General features: G+C 40.8%; 1 protein-coding gene across 1 annotated transcript in view; it reads left to right on the top strand.

The window, feature by feature from the left end:
• Positions 1–364: 364 nt before the first annotated feature.
• The window catches only part of MNS1 (meiosis specific nuclear structural 1), a 98,944-nt gene continuing 81,924 nt past the window's right edge, over positions 365–17,384 (top strand). Inside the window, exons 1-2 of the mRNA XM_082617093.1 lie at positions 365–448; positions 2,169–2,319. The gene's annotated coding sequence lies outside the window, so the exon portion shown is untranslated. The remainder of the gene's footprint in view (positions 449–2,168; positions 2,320–17,384) is intronic.

Here is a 17,384-nt window from a genome sequence, read left to right as displayed (position 1 = left end):
CAGAGCCCCTCTGCCCAAACGTGCTGTGAGTTTCTGCTCTGCCCGAGCCTTGCCTGGTTATCGCGCCCCCGGAGGGTACACAGGTGTGGCCCACTTCTGTCTGGGCTCCGCCTCCGCTCCGCCCCCGGGTTTACTCTTCCCAGGACGGAAGCCAGGCTGGGCCTGTTTCTGAGAGAAGAGAGGAGTGGTTGAGTGAGCTCGGAACGCTCAGGCCAGGAGCTTCCGAGCCCCCCCCACTGAGGCCCCAGCTCGCCCTTAACTCTGCCTTCACATGGCTCCGCCCCGCCCTCCCGCCTGCACAGAAGGCTCACTCTCCGCGACGCTGCCTGCGACCCAGTTCCGCCCTCCCCCGTCCACCGGAGTAGCGTCTTCAGCCCTGCTGGCGCTTCTGCTCACCCGGCTTCCCCTCGCTGGGCATGTGCAGTGGCCAAAGCCATCTCCTCTCCAGGTCTGCTTGCTTTCTTTTGTCTCCTGTCGCTTATTCCCTTTGGATTTAGGGAGAGCGGGAAAGCATCAGGATGCCAGCACAGCAGCACAGGGAACAGAACAGAGAGGTGCTGGATAACGTGCTTTTCTTCTTAGCTTAAAAGCCTGTCCCACAATTTCCTCTCCATTCTCCCCTCTAGACCTGAATCTTAGCTTCCTGTCTCCAACTTAACCGCCACATCAAGGGGGTTTCTGAAAGTGGCATCTGGATGAAAAGGCAGCCTCTTGGGCACTCCAGCAGCTGGTGAGGCCTTCCTGCCTTCTGATTGTTTAGGTTTCTGTCCGGTGGCAACGGGGGTAGGTAGGGTGGGAAGATGCTCCAAGCCAGGGTACCCTAATGTCCTCCCTCTTGGCTCTAAGGCTTCTTGTCCCTTTGGCCTGGGCAGGCTTTAAGTCACTAATTCTTTAGAGGTATGATATCCTTTTTACCTTTTATTTAAGTTCCTCTATCCCAAAGTTTAGTTTAAGTAAACATTTATATATGGCAAAAATATATGATTCACTTCTAATCCTTTGGTAGATGTGCATTTCACACTGTTTAATGTCACCCTGTTTGAGGTAGGACGATACATCAGGGCTGTGCCCAGTTTCCCTTTTCTACCTTCCAACTACACCACATTCTTATCACCTGCCCTTGGGTGGGGGCCTCCATCTTCTTGTCTGTCTGTCAGGCAGGCACTGGCAGTGCTGATGCTGGCCAGACTGAGCTCCCATCGCTGCCTCAGAACCTCCAGGTACTTTAAAAAACACCTTGCTTAGGGCTATCTGTGGATTTGGACTGAGGGAAAAGGCTAGAGGAGTGACTTCTTTGCTGTAATCTGCCTCAAACACCTCATATTTGAATGTGTAGGCAGCAAACTCTGGTCTCCTGGCCTGATGATATGACAGCCTTGGGAACCAGTGGTCACAGACCACCCCAGCTTCAGTCTGAGCAAGCAGGGAGGTCATTGGACAGGGTTTCACCTGATCCTTCTCTACTTCCAGCCCCCAAAACCCCCATTAGCTCACGGTTAAGATTCAGGAGATATCCACAGACAAAAATGACATAAAATGTGCAGACGTTAGGTACTTAATATTGATCTCCTCAAAAGAGGTTTAACACCAGTAAAAACTGAAAATAGACTCAAAATCATTTTCATTTTAGAAATTGTCCTATGGAAGCATTTGAATGCATGATAAAGAGTATCCTTCTCAATCTACTAAGCAAATGTAGGATCCGTGAACCCAAGGCTGACTGAGCCTGGAAGCTTTCTCTCCAGCCTGCAGGCCATGGCTCCCTCTAGTGTCCCTGACTCAGCCTTTGTTTCAGGCTTCAAATGCCCAGGGCCTGAGGAGTCTATTTATATGGAGATTCAAAGCCAGGTTCAAGGAACTTCTCTTCCTCTTAACCTTCCACGGTGACTCTTGACCACAGGCATCTCCTCCCTCCATGAGCTCCTTTGTTATTTTCTGTTGCTTACAACTAACATTTTATCATAGTCTGTTTATAAGTTAATTCTTTCATGTCTTTACCAACCCCCCACCAAAAAAAATCCCACAATATCAGTCATGCAATAAGTATCTAATACTTACTTTAAATTTGGGAATCAGAATATTAGAGTCAATAGGAAAGCTAATATAGCTTCCTTCTTGCACAAAATGGGAAACAGATCCAGAGAATTGCTGCTTTATTTATCCCACAGGTGTCTAATGGAACTTTCAAGTCACTGTGCTGGGAGCTGTGCAGGAGACAGAGGTGCCCAAGAGATGGGCCCAGCTCTCACGGACCTTTCAGTGAAGCATGGAAAATAGGAGTCGTGCCCCAATCATCAAAGGGAGGAACCCACTAGGAAGGTAAAAATAAGCCTGAGGGATCTCAGGTGAGGGAGATGATTGGTCTGCTGTGGGACTCAGGGTGGTTTTATGGAGAAGGTGGTACTTGAGCCCCACCTTGAAGGATCTGGCTATGAGGGAATAGGGGAAAGTGTGGTGGTGTGAAAGCACATTCAGGGAAGAAAACATGAAGGAGAATATTAGAAGCTAGGACCAGAATGCCTCAGGGTCAAATTATAGCAGACTTTGAATGCTGGCCAAAAAGCTTGCACTCTAACCAGTAAGCAGGAAGCACTACAAAGGAAGATTTATAAAAATTTCCAAATTCTTGGGCTTCCCTGGTGGCGCAGTGGTTGAGAGTCTGCCTGCCAGTGCAGGAGACACGGGTTCGTGCCCCGGTCCGGGAAGATCCCACATGCCGCGGAGCAGCTGGGCCCGTGAGCCATGGCCGCCAAGCCTGCGCGTCCGGAGCCTGTGCTCCACAGTGGGAGAGGCCACAGCAGTGAGAGGCCCGCGTAACGCAAAAAAAAAAAAAAAAAAAAAAAAAAAAAAAAAATTCCAAATTCTTGAACATGTATTGAACTCTTTTTCAAAAGTGAATTCTCCATCCTTGGAGGTTTAAGGACCAACTGGATGTGCTTTTATCCACCTATCCACTTATGATTTATAGAGATTCACAAAGAGGATTCATGCATGGACTAGGTAACTGCTATGGTTACTTCTTTTTTTTTTTTTTTTTTTGCGGTACACGGGCCTCTCACTGCTGTGGCCTCTCCCGTTGCGGAGCACAGGCTCCGGACGTGCAGACTCAGCGGCCGTGGCTCACGGGCCCAGCCGCTCCGCGGCATGTGGGATCCTCCCGGACCAGGGCACGAACCCATGTCCCCTGCACTGGCAGGCGGACTCTCAACCACTGCGCCACCAGGGAAGCCCCGCTATGGTTACTTCTGATTGAGATTACAAAATCAGGATTTTGGAACTAGAAATTGACCCTAACATCACAGGAGGGAAGACTGAATTTGTATTTAGTAGGTGCTAAATGTATGCTTCCACAATTAATGAATGACATGAACAGAGTTATGCTTTAGGGAAAGGAATTTGGCTGCAATGTTTAAACTAGATTAGCAAGAAGGGAGAGACTGGATATAGGGAGACTGCTTAGGACACTGTTATTCATTTTCAAGGCCTAAACTAGGTTAGTGGAGATGGGAATGGAAAGTAGATAGACACGGTGGATGTAGAATCAGGATGACTACTTTGTTGTAGTTATCTGTGACTCTCTTCCTCAATGGATTGAAAATTCCATGGGAGCAAGAAGTGTATCTTATTTGACTTTCTATCCCCATTGCCTAGCAATGACTAGCACATCTAAGTGCTCAGCAGGTATTGAATGAGGTTGTGGAGTCAGTGGTGCCTGGCTGAATGAGTAAGTAGTTGAGATGGTATCACTTGAGGGGCACTGGATATCCAAGCTGCTGGACAAGGGGCAGCCAGAGTCCCTGGATCTGAGCCCAGGACTTGGGTGGTCCTGGGGCAGAGGGAACACAGGACACAGCATCTGTCTCTACTTCCTCACTCTCCATGCCAGGCAGGACTTCATCCCCACAGCCCCACCAGAAATTTTCACATTTAGGTCACCCCACCCTTGCCCTGCCTTCCCTCTTTGACTTAACTTCTCATCAGCATTTGACACAGCTGACCATTTCATTCTTGGAACATTCCCTTCACTTAACTTCCAAGACATTACTCTGCTGGTTTTCTTCCTACCTTAGTGATGGCCCCTTTCATTCTAGGCATTTTGGCTTAACCTCCTATTCCCAATCTTTAAATCAATGGTTCTAAGTCTTAGCTGCACATAAGAATCACCAGGAGCTTTTTTTTTTTTTTAACATCTTTATTGGAGTATAATTGCTTTACAATGGTGTGTTAGTTTCTGCTTTATAACAAAGTGAATCAGCTATACATATATCCCCATATCAACTCCGTCTTGAGTCTCCCTCCCACCCTCCCTATCCCACCCCTCTAGGTGGTCACAAAGCACCGAGCTGATCTCCCTGTGCTATGTGGCTGCTTCCCACTAGCTATCTATTTTACATTTGGTAGTATATATGTGTCCATGCCACTCTCTCACTTTGTCCCAGCTTACCCTTCCCCCTCCCTGAGTGCTTAAGTCCATTCTCTACATCTGTGTCTTTATTCCTGTCCTGCCCCTAGGTTATTCAGAATCTTTTTTTTTTTTTAGATTCCATATATAAGTGTTAGCATACAGTATTTGTTTTTCTCTTTCTGTCTTACTTCATTCTGTATGATAGTCTCTAGGTCCATCCACCTCACTACAAATAACTCAATTTCGTTTCTTTTTATGGCTGAGTAATATTCCATTGTATATATGTGCCACATCTTCTTTATCCATTCATCTGTCGATGGACACTTAGGTTGCTTCCATGTCCTGGCTACTCTAAATAGTGCTGCAATGAACATTGTGGTACATGCACTCTTTTTTAAAATAAATAAATTTATTTATTTATTTTTATTTTTGGCTGCCTTGGCTGTTGCTGCGCGTGGGCTTTTCTCTAGTTGTGGCGAGCGGGGGCTACTCTTTGTTGTGGTGCACAGGCTTCTCATCGGGTGGCTTCTCTTGTTGCAGAGCACAGGCTCTAGGTGCATGGGCTTCAGTAGTTGTGGCACTTGGGCTCAGTAGTTGTGGCTCGCGGGCTCTAGAGCGCAGGCTCAGTAGTTGTGGCGCACGGGCTTAGTTGCTCCACAGCATGTGGGATCTTCCTGGATTGAACCCGTGTCCCCTGCACTGGCAGGCAGATTCTTAACCACTGTGCCACCAGGGAAGTCCCTGAGTAAATGTTTTTGTCATTTCTCCACATCTAATCCATCATCAAATTCTGATAGTTTTATTTCTAAATTACATTCTAGACCCAACCACTTCCCATCACCTCTGCCACCACCATTCTCAGCCCTCACTGTTCCACAGCCATGGCTTCCCGACTGTTCTTCCTGACTTCACTCTTGCTGCTTTACAGCTCACACAGCCCTTAAAGGGTTCTTCAAAAACTTACATCATATTTCTTCCTCTTTAAAAATCTGTCCAGTGGCTTCCTATTATATATAGAACAAAATTCAAACTCTCTAGTCTGGCCTTCAAGGTTCTTTGTGATCTGACCTTTCCTACTATCCAACCTTTCCCTCACTCTCCCCTTTATTCACTCTCTTCTTGCTGTGCCTCCTTTTTGCTGTTTGTGATAGCCTTTGCCTCGCAGGCCCTTTGCCTAAATCTTCATGTGGCTTGATGCTTACAGTGTTCAGATCTCTGCCCACATGCTATCTCTTTAAGAGTCTTTGCTGACCTAGCCTCTCACAGCTAAAACGGTCATTATCCCTCCCCGCAGTGGTCCTCTATTTTAACCTTGCTTTATTCTCTTCTTAGCTCTTATTATTATCTGAAATCATGGTATTTGTTTATTTCTGTCTCCCCCTCCCCCCAGGAGGAGACAGGGGACTTGTCTGTTTTGTTTATTACCAGTAGCTTCTCAGTAATTATCTGTTGAATGAATTGTTAAATCCAGACTTGGAATTCAAACTGATAGTGAAGCAGACTGTACTACCAAGTTGTCACTGTGAGGTAGATGAATAATCTCAGCACGAGGCATAATTAATTAAAGACTCTATCAAAGGTGTTTTAGGAGAGTCTCTGCCTTAGCTGGTAGGCAGGCTGTCTGCCCTAAACTTCCTTTCTTCCTCTAGTCATGGTGTCTGAAACTCTCCCATTGGCAATTCAGATTCATGCCTCTGTGTTGGAAGGTTTTCACCTCCTCTTGAATTCTCTACCAAAATTCAAATGCCTTCAGCATGTGTCTATTGGCTAATAAAAGATTTGGGAAAAAGGATTTTCTGAGAGATCAGACCAAGAACAGAAGGGAATAAAAGCAGAGGGAAGGCAGCTGATGGCCATACTAAATTTTCTTCACCGTGCTATAATGCCTTTGACAGAGTCACTGGAGGGAATCAGTCCTATAGAAAGCTGGATTGCTATAGGCCTTAACAAAAGACTTTCTGTGTGGATTCCAGGGGGACTAGCAACCTCCGAATCTCTCCCTCTCCCGTGTACTTCCTGTTCCACTCCGCAATCCCCAGTATAATTTCCTGCATGTGGGGGCTTGACAGTTTGGTAGTCTACCCTCCTGATTGTTTTTCTATCACAGTAAATCAACCAGCCCAACCTATATCCTTAAGAAAATAGTGATTTTTAAATGCCTAAACAATATGTTATAGTATTCTTAAATGCTAGTTGAAAACATTTCCTTATTATAAGGTAATACTTATATTTTAATAACATGTTAGAAACAAAGAATTTAATTTCCCTAGTATTCAAATTTGGGTTCCCTGAGAAGTAGACTCAGAGATGGAGATTAGCATGCAGAGCATGTAGCAGGGAGCACTCTTGGGATCAACATTTGTGGAAGGGAAGGAGGCAGGACTGGGCAGAGGGAAAAGCTGAGATCAGTGCAGCTTCCACAAAGGCCTCAGCTCAGCCCCTGGAGAGCTCTTCAGAAGAGCTGGGATGGCCCTTTAGAGTTGACTCCCCTTGCAGTGAGGAAGCTAGGGTTTCAAACTCCCACATCAGACAGACATTGGATTCAAGCTGATACCCTGTGAGAGAGGGGGCTGTGTGGCCAAGGGCAATTTCTGGAGAGGACTGACAGCTGAGGGTTATCTAGTGACAGCACTCCTAACATCTAGGAAAATAAGTCCTTAGACCAGAATACAGATCTGGGCAACACAACACAGCATCCATTACACCTAGTGTTTTCATGTTAATGTCGCTTTTTGGTTGCTAACATTATTCTGGGTATCTATATTGCGAGGCAGTTTGATTTATTATGTACTAAGAATCTCCCTCCACTGAGTTGGCTTTACTACTGAGGAATCTTTTCTTGTTCATGCTGTGCTTCTGAAATACTTTCACTTTTCTGTCCATAACATGTGCTATATTCATATGCAGACGAGAACTTTGTTTTTTGATGTTGTTGTCATTCTTATTTAACATTTTGTGAAGCACTCACAGGATGTACGAGGGTTCTCAGATTGTTTCTTGGCCATCTGCAGTGGCCAGTCCGGATGATTAGAAAAGTAAGATTCGACTCTCATTAATCCTGCAGACTCATTTGAATCCATGTCCCAGAATTTTCTTTAAAATAAATAAATAAAACCCTCAGCCTAGATGATGTTGGAGGAACTAATTACCCAGGCTTCCCATTATAGTTTTGTCTGTGTAAGGACTGCCAACTGGGGCCCTGAGTAAGCGTAATTGAGAATTAATGTGTTCTGCAGCTCAGAGATGGGAAATAAAACTGAGAAGACCCATATAAAGGAAAAAAAGATGATTCTTATCATGTAATTGAGGAAATAAGGACCCATGATTGTTGGCTTTATTGCTCAGGCCTAGCACACGGACAAAGACAAAAGGACCTTCTTTCTGCTATGGTTTTTCAATCTGGCAAATTTGGTCTCTGAAATAAGACTAAATTATACCTTGTTCATCTCTGCAAAAACATGGACATGAAAGAGCAAGGAAGTTATACTTAGTAAGTTCAACACATGTCCCAGCGAGCATTAAGCAAATAATAGATTCTTATTTGAGATGGTCTACTTGTCTGGAATTCTAATATTGTGGTTGGGACTAGGAGTTGGTATCAGGTGCATCATGGGCCTATATCCCTCTCCCTGCACTACTCCCAGCAACTGAGGATGATGAGGGAAGTTCCATTTTTCCTTGCAGCTTTGGTTCATTGCTAGGGAGGCTCTACTCAGTGTTTTTGTTTGGATGGCAATATAGTCCCATGGCTTGGCATGTGACTCTGAAATCCTGGCTTCATAACTTAGTAGTTGTATTATGTTAGCCATCCTAAACTATCTGCTCTGATCCTCAGTTTCTTCCTCTCTAAATTTACAATGACCAGAGTTCCTACTCCTAGAGTTGTTAAAATAATTAGACAATGCATGTGAAGTGCTGATGGTGCATAGTAAAACCAGTAAATATTAGGTATTATTGTTTGCTCAGAATGAGTTCACAGGTATAAGATTAGGTTGAGAGTCACTTGGACAATTTCTGGGACAAAGAAAGGGGCAGATAGATTTGGTTGAACTACTAATTCTTTTAATATATACAATTAAGTAAATAAAATAGCAACAAAGAAGTTTCCATGCAGAGTTGAAACCAATGAGATAAATTCCCTCTTTAAAGTTAGATCTAACTGTGGGAGCTGGATTAGATAATTTATTGGTAGCAAAGGTAATATTAAATGTTAAGTTAGGAGTGGCCATTGCTGTCATTGCAAGTCCAGGAATAGCCATTTCTGTCCATCACAAAAGATATAAGTCAGTCAAGGAATTGTATTTTCCTATACCAAAAAACCCTCCCTAGCTGAGCAGAACAAGATGTAGACTCACCAAACTCAACAACCTGCTTTTCTCACAAGAAAGCATAAGACTTAAGAACAGAATTTTAAATTTTGGTCTGGTAGCCAACTTAGGCTCTGCTCCACTAAGGTATTATTATTATTATTATTATTATTTTTTGCGGTACGCGGGTCTCTCACTGTTGTGGCCTCTCCCGTTGCGGAGCACAGGCTCCGGACGCACAGGCTCAGCGGCCACGGCTCACGGGCCCAGCCGCTCCGCGGCATGTGGGATCTTCCCGGACTGGGGCACGAACCCGTGCCCCCTGCATTGGCAGGCGGACTCTCAACCACTGTGCCACCAGGGAAGCCCTACTAAGGTATTATTAACTGAGTAGGAAAAACGGGTCTCTGTAAAACGTAAAATGTTTCTAGCACACGTATTCCTTAATCTAGGTGTTTTATTTGGAAATTTTAAACTTCTGTGTTAGATTGCCTGTTGATTTTTATGTTTAAGAGAAGTGTTTCTTCCATATCATGTTGTCTTTTCTAGTTGAATTTGCCCTGTCTTTATTCACTCAACAAATATTTATTGAAGGGCCACTATGAACCAGTTAGGTAGTAGGTGGGTGTTCTGAGTGGAGGTAAAAGGAGGAGGATAAAAATGGTTAACAGGCAAATGTCTTTGAAAATTCTATTGAAAATGTGTATTATTTTTATACTTTACATTCATGTGTCTGAATGAACTCATCTCTATGCTTCCTTAGAGTTGGGACCACATCTCCATAGTATTTTGGTAAAATTTCTGTTATCTCTGACAAGCATCCACTTGACACATTTGCTAAGGGATGCTAAAAGATTGTTGTAGTCAGTAGCGGGAGACAGTGACCCTAAGGGCAACGTGATTACCAGTAATATAGTTTCTCTGATTGGAAGAAAGTTAGCTACAGGTATAAATGCAACCTGAATAAATGATACAATTTGTGGATCTGTTTCTAGACATCAAGCTTTAAGAAAGTTTGAGGAGTTAAGTTTTAATTATTTAAAACAAAACACAAGAAAATCAAGCTGCAATAATCAGAAAAAGGAAAAATGGAATAGAGAGAAAAGGGAAGTTAAAATGAAAACCATAGCTTCTCTCTGAAATTATAACAGTGTTGGTAAAGGCTTTGGTAACTTGCCCACTACAGGTGAGAATAATTTCTAAAATATAAAGTCAAGGTTTCACTGAAGGCATCCGGAAAGATTAGCATCCAGTAGAATTGAAAGGAATCAAGTTTAGTTTTTTATTTATTTATACTGCATTCTTCTATTGCTTCTTCCATCCTACTTCCTTTCATTTAAGGGAATCTTAAATAATTTGTTTTGGCTTTTCTGTGAAGACTGTGAGAGGGGAATGCAGGGCTCTACCCATAACCTCCTGAATCAGACCATCTGGAGAGTGTGATTCATTCACCTGCACATTTTTTTTGGTAGTAAGATAAACATAACATGAAATTTACCATCTTAACCATTTTGTAGTGTACAGTTCATTGGCATAAGTATATTCACATTGTTATGCAACCATCACCACCATCCATCTCCCAAACTCTTTTCTTCTTGCAAAACTGAAAAGTCTTGGCCCATTAAACAATAACTCTCTGCTCTTGTCTCTTCCCCCAGGCCCTGGCAACCACCATTCTACTTTCTGGCTTTATGACTTTGACTATTCTAGGTATCTCATGCAAGTGGAATCAGACAGTATTTGTCCTTTTGTGAGTGGCTTATTTCACTTAGCACAATGTCTTCAATGTTCATCCAGGTTGTAGCATGTGTCAGAGTTTCATTTCTTTTTAAAGGTGAATAATATTCCCTCGAATGTAAATGTCACATTTTGTTTATCCATTCATCCATCTGTGGACACTTGGGCTGCTTTCACCTTTTGCCTATTGTGAATAATGCTGCTATGAATTTGGGTGTACAAATATCTCTTCAAGACCTGCTTTCAGTTATTTTGGGTATATGCCTAAAATTAGGATTGCTGGATTGTATGGTAATTCTATTTTAATTTTTTAAAGGAAGAACCAAACTGTTTTCCATGGCAGCTACACCAATTTATATTCCCACCAACACAAGAGTTTTGATTTCTCCACATCCTTGCCAACAATTGTTGTTTACTTGTTTTGTTTTATTAATAGTAGTTATCCTACTATGTGTGAGATGATATCACACTGTGGTTTTGATTTGCATTTCCCTAATGATTAGTAATGCTGAGCATCTTTTCATGTGCTTGTTGGCCATTTGTATCTCCTTGAAGTGTCTATTCAACTCCTTTGCCCATTTTCAAAATTGGTTGGGTTTTTGTTGTTGTTGAATTGTATGAGTTCTTTATATATTCTGGATATTGACCCCTTATCAGATATATGATTTGTAAATATTTTATCCCATTCGCTGGATTGCCTTTTCACTCTGTTGATTGTGTCTTTTGATGCACAGATGAGTTTTATTTTTATGTAGTCCAATTTATCTATTTTTTCTTTTGTCACCTGGGCTTTTGGTGTCATGTCCAAGAAAACACTGTCAAATCTAATGTCATGAACTTTTTACCCTATGTTTTCTTCTATGAATTTTACAGTTTTAGCTCTCAGGTTTAGGTCTTTGATTCATTTTGGATTAATTTTTGTGTATGGTATAAGGGAAGGGTCCAATTGATAAAACTGAATTCCCATTCAGGATTAAAACTCTTCACAAACAAGGGAATAAAACACCTACAGTGTGAAAAATAGTTTCCAATGTGTAACTTTTATATTACAGCATATACAGTATAATTTCTGTTAAAGATTTGTAAGTATATATGTGCACGGTTCACTAAAGTGTTAATAGTCATAATCTCTGGGTAAAGAAATATAGTGTTCTGTTCTTATATTTAGTTATCTATATTCTTACTTTCTAACAATGTACATATAATGCTTTTGCAATACTAAAGCAAAAAACAAACAAAATCTGCAGCAAACATCATACTTAGAGGTGAGATGTCAAACATATAAGTTAAGGTGTCCCCTATTAGTTCTTCTATTTGTCATTTTATTGTAGATTCTAGCCAGTTCAATAAGGAAGGGAAAATTTTTAATGGTATAAGGAGAGGAAAGAAAAGCAAAAAAATGTTTATAAACATGGAAACTCAAGAGATAACAGAAATGATTATAATTTTAAATGGAATTCAGAAAGACTAGTGGATGTAAAGTCAATATGCAGAAACAATTTGCATTCTTATATAACAGCAATAAGCAGAAAATTAATTTTGTAAAAGATACAGTGCTGGATGTCTATTTGTCCCTCCAGATTTACTCTCTACTCTTGTCCATACTTGGTAATGCCTTATTGACTAGTGATAAGAGGCTCCCTTATTCTTTGGCTTCTCATTAGTTTAAGCAGCAGGAGATCAAGGAAGGGTGAAAGAGGGTGGGGATTATATTGCCTCACCTCTCTTCCTGTGAGGTTGTTCCTGGCTGGCTGTATCCCTTGACCAAAGGTCCCAGCTCCCATCAAAGTAGCAGTTTTTTACTTTGGGTTCTGGAAAATTGCCTCTTCCCCTTGCCTTTAGGGTTAGGAGTGGTAACGGTTCCCCTCAGTACTGTACAATTTCTGGTTTCTTTAAACCCTGCTTACATCTTTGTAAATGACCCAAATGAGCTGCTCTTTCCTACTTGGACCTTAAATGATATAGATATTATTTGTGACAGCAGCAAAGAAGTTAAAGTAACTAGGAATAAACCTAACAAAAAGAGGCACAAGATCTTTATAGAGAAAATTACAAAACTTAATTAAAAGATTTAAAAAAAGACATTCTAGGGATGTACAATGTACATGGATGGGAGGACATACTATCATAAAGACACAGGGTTTTCTCCAAATTGATCCACAGATTCAGTGAAGTTCCAATCAGTTTTTTTTTTTTTCATGGAACTTGGCAAGGGAAATCTAAGTTTATATATATGAACTGAGGGCAGAGAATAGCCAAGGAAGTTTGAAGAACAGCAAATCTGGTCAAATATTATTATAATTTTACATAATAATGGTATTATATAAAAGTATTATAGGAAACATATAATAATTAAATAACCATGAAATTGGTACACTGTAAATTATTAGGGAAAGACAATGATGCTGGGACAATGGTTATCCATATGGATAAAAGAATAATAAAATTGTATTCTTATATCACATTATATAAAAGATATGTAAATTCTAGGTGAATTATAGATGGATCATGAAAAGCTTTATGAACTCACATTATTAAAGGATTGTTTAAATAAGGCAACCCCCCCCATAAGACATAAAGGAAACAATTGATAGCTTTGACTACATTGGACTTAAAATTTCTGTGCATTAGAAGGGATCTTAGAGAAAGTAAAAATATAAGCCAGAGCTTGGAGAAAACAAATTAGATATATGTGTACTACCATGTAATTTCACAAGCACAGTGTGGAATTAAAAGCTATTTGCAGAAGTATGGCTCAGTTTTATCATTAAAGCATGCAAAATAATATCACATTTTTTTCAGAGATTGAATTGATTCATGGTATTAAAAGTATAAAGACATGCATGAGAATGATAAATGCTATTAAATACAGAATAGTGTTATCTCTTGAAGGACAAAATGAGACAGGGTGATGTTTACAAGTGCACAAGACAGCTTCCATAGTTTTTCTTATGTTGTATGAAAACATGGGTGTCATATTATTCTCCATACCTTTCTGTATGTCAGAAATATTACCAATGCAAGTGGACATGATATAAAAGTAGAAACTAGATACCAGCAATCAAAGTTCAAGAAACTAAAAGTTGTGGGATTTAAGTTTTAAAATCTAAACTAGATATGACTGTAATATTTAAGGGAAAAGTAGGAAAATAAAGCATTGTTTAAATGAATAGATGTTAAAAGGAGGATAACATAAAATATTTCCTTATTAACGGGAAATCGAAACTGTGGGGGGTTTTTTTTGTTTGTTTTTATTTTTTTGCTAGAAAATTTACCAACATCTTTTCTACTAGTAATTCAGTGTTGACCCAAGGTAAAGGCTATTTATGGAAACTCAGAAGCCAAAGAAGAATAAGAAAAACATAATGGAATTAGATGAATTAGGTGTGGACAGAACTAAAATCCCTGATCAGATGTCCTTGCGCGCTTCAGAAATTGGTAAAGAATTTCACAAAACCACTGTCTATCATTTTATAAAACTCTGGTAAGAGTTTCTGCTGAGGTTCTGAATGCAAAAAAAAAAAAAAATGTCAGCACAAAGACTTTTTTTTAATGGAAAAGAATGGCCTTAGTATTATAATATGTCTGTCAAGTCAAATTCCTTGCCCAGGAAGCTATTGAACCTCTTTTGAAAGGATTAATTTGCAAATCTTAAAAATAGTGTTGGACTTAAAATCAACATGAATTGGTGAAGATTAGAATCTGTCAGTTGAATCTAATTTTCTTCTGTGATAGGTCTGTTAAAGGGCAGCGACAGTGTAATTAATTGCTTGAGGCTGAGAAACCCAATTAATCTTTAAGCTGACTTTTATTTCATATAATGTTAGTGCTAGAAGAGGCCTCAAGGAACATCTAGACTACTCTGTTCATTTTATAGATGAGGAAACACACATCAGGGAGGTTAAATGATTTGTTCAAGGTCAAAGATACTGTCTGTCCTTGCCACTGAGTCCTGTAAAGAGGTTCATATTGCATCCTTAAAGCTTTTATGAGTTTCTTTCCATCTGATCATGAAATATTATTTGAACATGGGTTTTTCTGGGAATTCATCTCATGAATATCTCCTTGGAAGGATTTCCAAGCCTCCATTTTTAAAATTTGAAGCCTGCTCCATAATGTTTATGCAGCAAAGGGGGAGTGGGGAGGGGCCATGTCCTCGTCTACACACTCCTGGAGACAGAGGAGCAGCCCTGTGTGGACTTGTGGAAAAACAGGGGTCCCAAATTGACGGTGTGAGTGACACCTAATCCTGATGGTAACTTGCAAGCCATGCCATCCCTTAAGGATTCTATGGGCCTGACTGTAAGACGTAAGTAGAAAAAGCTAGTATGCAGAGTATTTTTCGAGAAGTTATCAGTCTGGTAGCTATGATAACAAAGATGACATATGAGAAGATCAGCAGAAATGAGACAGCTACTGTAATTGTGGAAAGCATGGAGGCATGCCTTGTGTCAGTGTGGCAGCCACGAGGTGTTCTGCTCAAATCTCCCTTTAAGAGAACCTGCTGCAAGGGTAATGGGTGTCCAAGAACCTCCAGTTGCTGTGCATTTGGATCTCAGCAGCATTCATACTGAGCCCTCGCTCTCCTGAAGCTGCTCCCAGCCAATGCCTGAGCATGGCTGGGTGTTTTGGGCCCAACATGGGACACCTCTAATGCAGAGTCTTTGCTTGGGGACTCCACATTGGCCTGGCAGAGACTTTCTCAATTGTGCTGCAGTTTGAGGCTCCTCCATTTTTGTTTCCTCTCTCCTTTTACAGGTGTCAGATCTGTAGCAGTTCTGAAGGCTCTCCCTGCTTACCTCTACTTCCCCTCCTCTTTCATCCTTTATAGACCCTTCCCAAAATAAATGCCTTGACAGACCAATTCTGTCTTGGCCTCTGCATCTCAGAAGACCCTAGCTGATGCAGAGTATAACAATTGCCCTGGTTGATGCCAAGGAGGGATAAAAAAAATAACTTGAAAGAGAATTAGGATCCTACTCTGCTGGTGAGGGCGGCATAGTAATTGTTTCTGTTTGGTTGTTGTCGTTCCCATTATTATAATTCCTTAACTGTGCTCCTTCATGAAAAAATTCCACGTTTCATAGATTCTAAGCTATCCTTTTTTTTTTCATTTTAACCTTTCTGAAATTGGGATAGGTCTTAAAATTTATGATGTGCCAATTTAATTGGCAGAGTTTTTTTCTTCTTTACTGATGAATAAAATAACGGTGCATCCTACCACTGATGTATTGTAGATTCAGTAAAATACATTAGCTTAATTCAGGTCACCAGATGCTAGGTACTATAATGGATTTTAAAGAACTACGGGGCTGGATTAGACTTAGTGGGCTGTAATTTTGCTATTTCTTAGGTATATCTATGAGGAAAGGAAAACCCTAAGGAACAGGATTGTATTATACAGAGATGTACAGCAGATAACTGTTGCCATGGGTATATTAATATAGAGAAGACTAGAGATCCAGTGAAACATTAAGTAATCATAGAAAGCAAGGGAATATATTCTTTCACTTCTGGCTCTATTCATTCCTTTATTCTTCCTTTTTTGGCTACTTTTATGACTGATAATTCCTTGCAGGCCATAGTCACCTTGTTTTCCTGGTTATTCTGTCATTCTCCCTGGAGTATCTTGTATACTGAAACCTGTGATAATAAAGGTTTTCCCCTCTATGTGTTGAACCCCATGTTGGTATGTGGGCAAGAAGCACTGCATGGAAGACCAAGCAAATTTAGTAAGCTTACTAACAGTCTCCAGGAAGATGGGTTAGATGGAAGGATCTGTTGCCTGGGATCCCATAAATGTATCTGCTTATCTAAAATTGGAATCCTTGGCACTGACTGCTTCTAAAATTAGGATTGAAACCATTGTTTCCCTTCTCTCCAGGCACAGCCTTTATGCCTGGATAAGTTTCCCCTAGCACTCCCCATTTCCAAAATGGGGAAGTCTCTACCTCTGAAAAAACATAATTGTTATTCCTTATCTGGACACAAATCAGAGTACTGGATACTCAGTAAATAGTTGCTATTCTTGTTCTATAAATCCTATGCAGAACATAAACTGTGTAATGTATATACCATTAGTATATTACATATTTTATTATGTATAAATTAAAAGTGTGTTATGTAATCTATGATCTATTGTTAACATATGCATTTTATTATAGCCATTAATTATAATGCATATTTTAACAAAACTGAAGGTTAGGTTTGCATAGGAAAGAATAAATGAGGATCATCTTTTTTTTTTTTTTTTTTTTTTTTTTTTGCGGTACGCGGGCCTCTCACTGTTGTGGCCTCTCCCGTTGCGGAGCACAGGCTCCGGATGCGCAGGCCCAGCGGCCATGGCTCACGGGCCCAGCCGCTCCGCGGCATATGGGATCCTCCCAGACCGGGGCACGAACCCGTATCCCCTGCATCGGCAGGCGGATTCTCAACCACTGCGCCACCAGGGAGGCCCGAGGATCATCTTGATATACTAATCCATAATCGTTAAAAGGACTGGTATAGTTTGTGGAAAACATTCCATAAAATGAGAAATTTGCTATAATTCAGAAGTGAAGAGCATCTCCCTAAGATTGGGAAAGAGAGGCAATGTGATCTAATTCAGTAGTTTTTAAACTTTTTTGAGCTTGACCCATAGTGAGAAACACATTTTACATCATGATCCAATATATACATGCATTCTTTCTTTCAATAACTGAAGTTTCACAAAACAATACCCATCTTACTAGATTTGATGCCCTCTAATATTTTTCAGGCTATTCTATTTCTATTTAAATACTGTTCGTGATCCACAGTTTGAAAAATTCTGAACTCATGAAAAGAGCATGAGCTGGGGAGACAGACTTGGTACAAAACTCTGTCCCACTATTGGCCCTGTCTGTGAACTTGGCAAGTTGTTTCTTCTGAATCTTGTTTTCTGCATTTGTAAAACG

Source organism: Mesoplodon mirus (assembly GCF_964341445.2).
Source record: "Mesoplodon mirus genome assembly, chromosome: 4".
NCBI classification, from domain to species: Eukaryota; Metazoa; Chordata; class Mammalia; order Artiodactyla; family Ziphiidae; genus Mesoplodon; species Mesoplodon mirus.
Note: the sequence above shows the minus strand (reverse complement) of the source record. Positions and strands in the feature narration are given on the sequence as shown.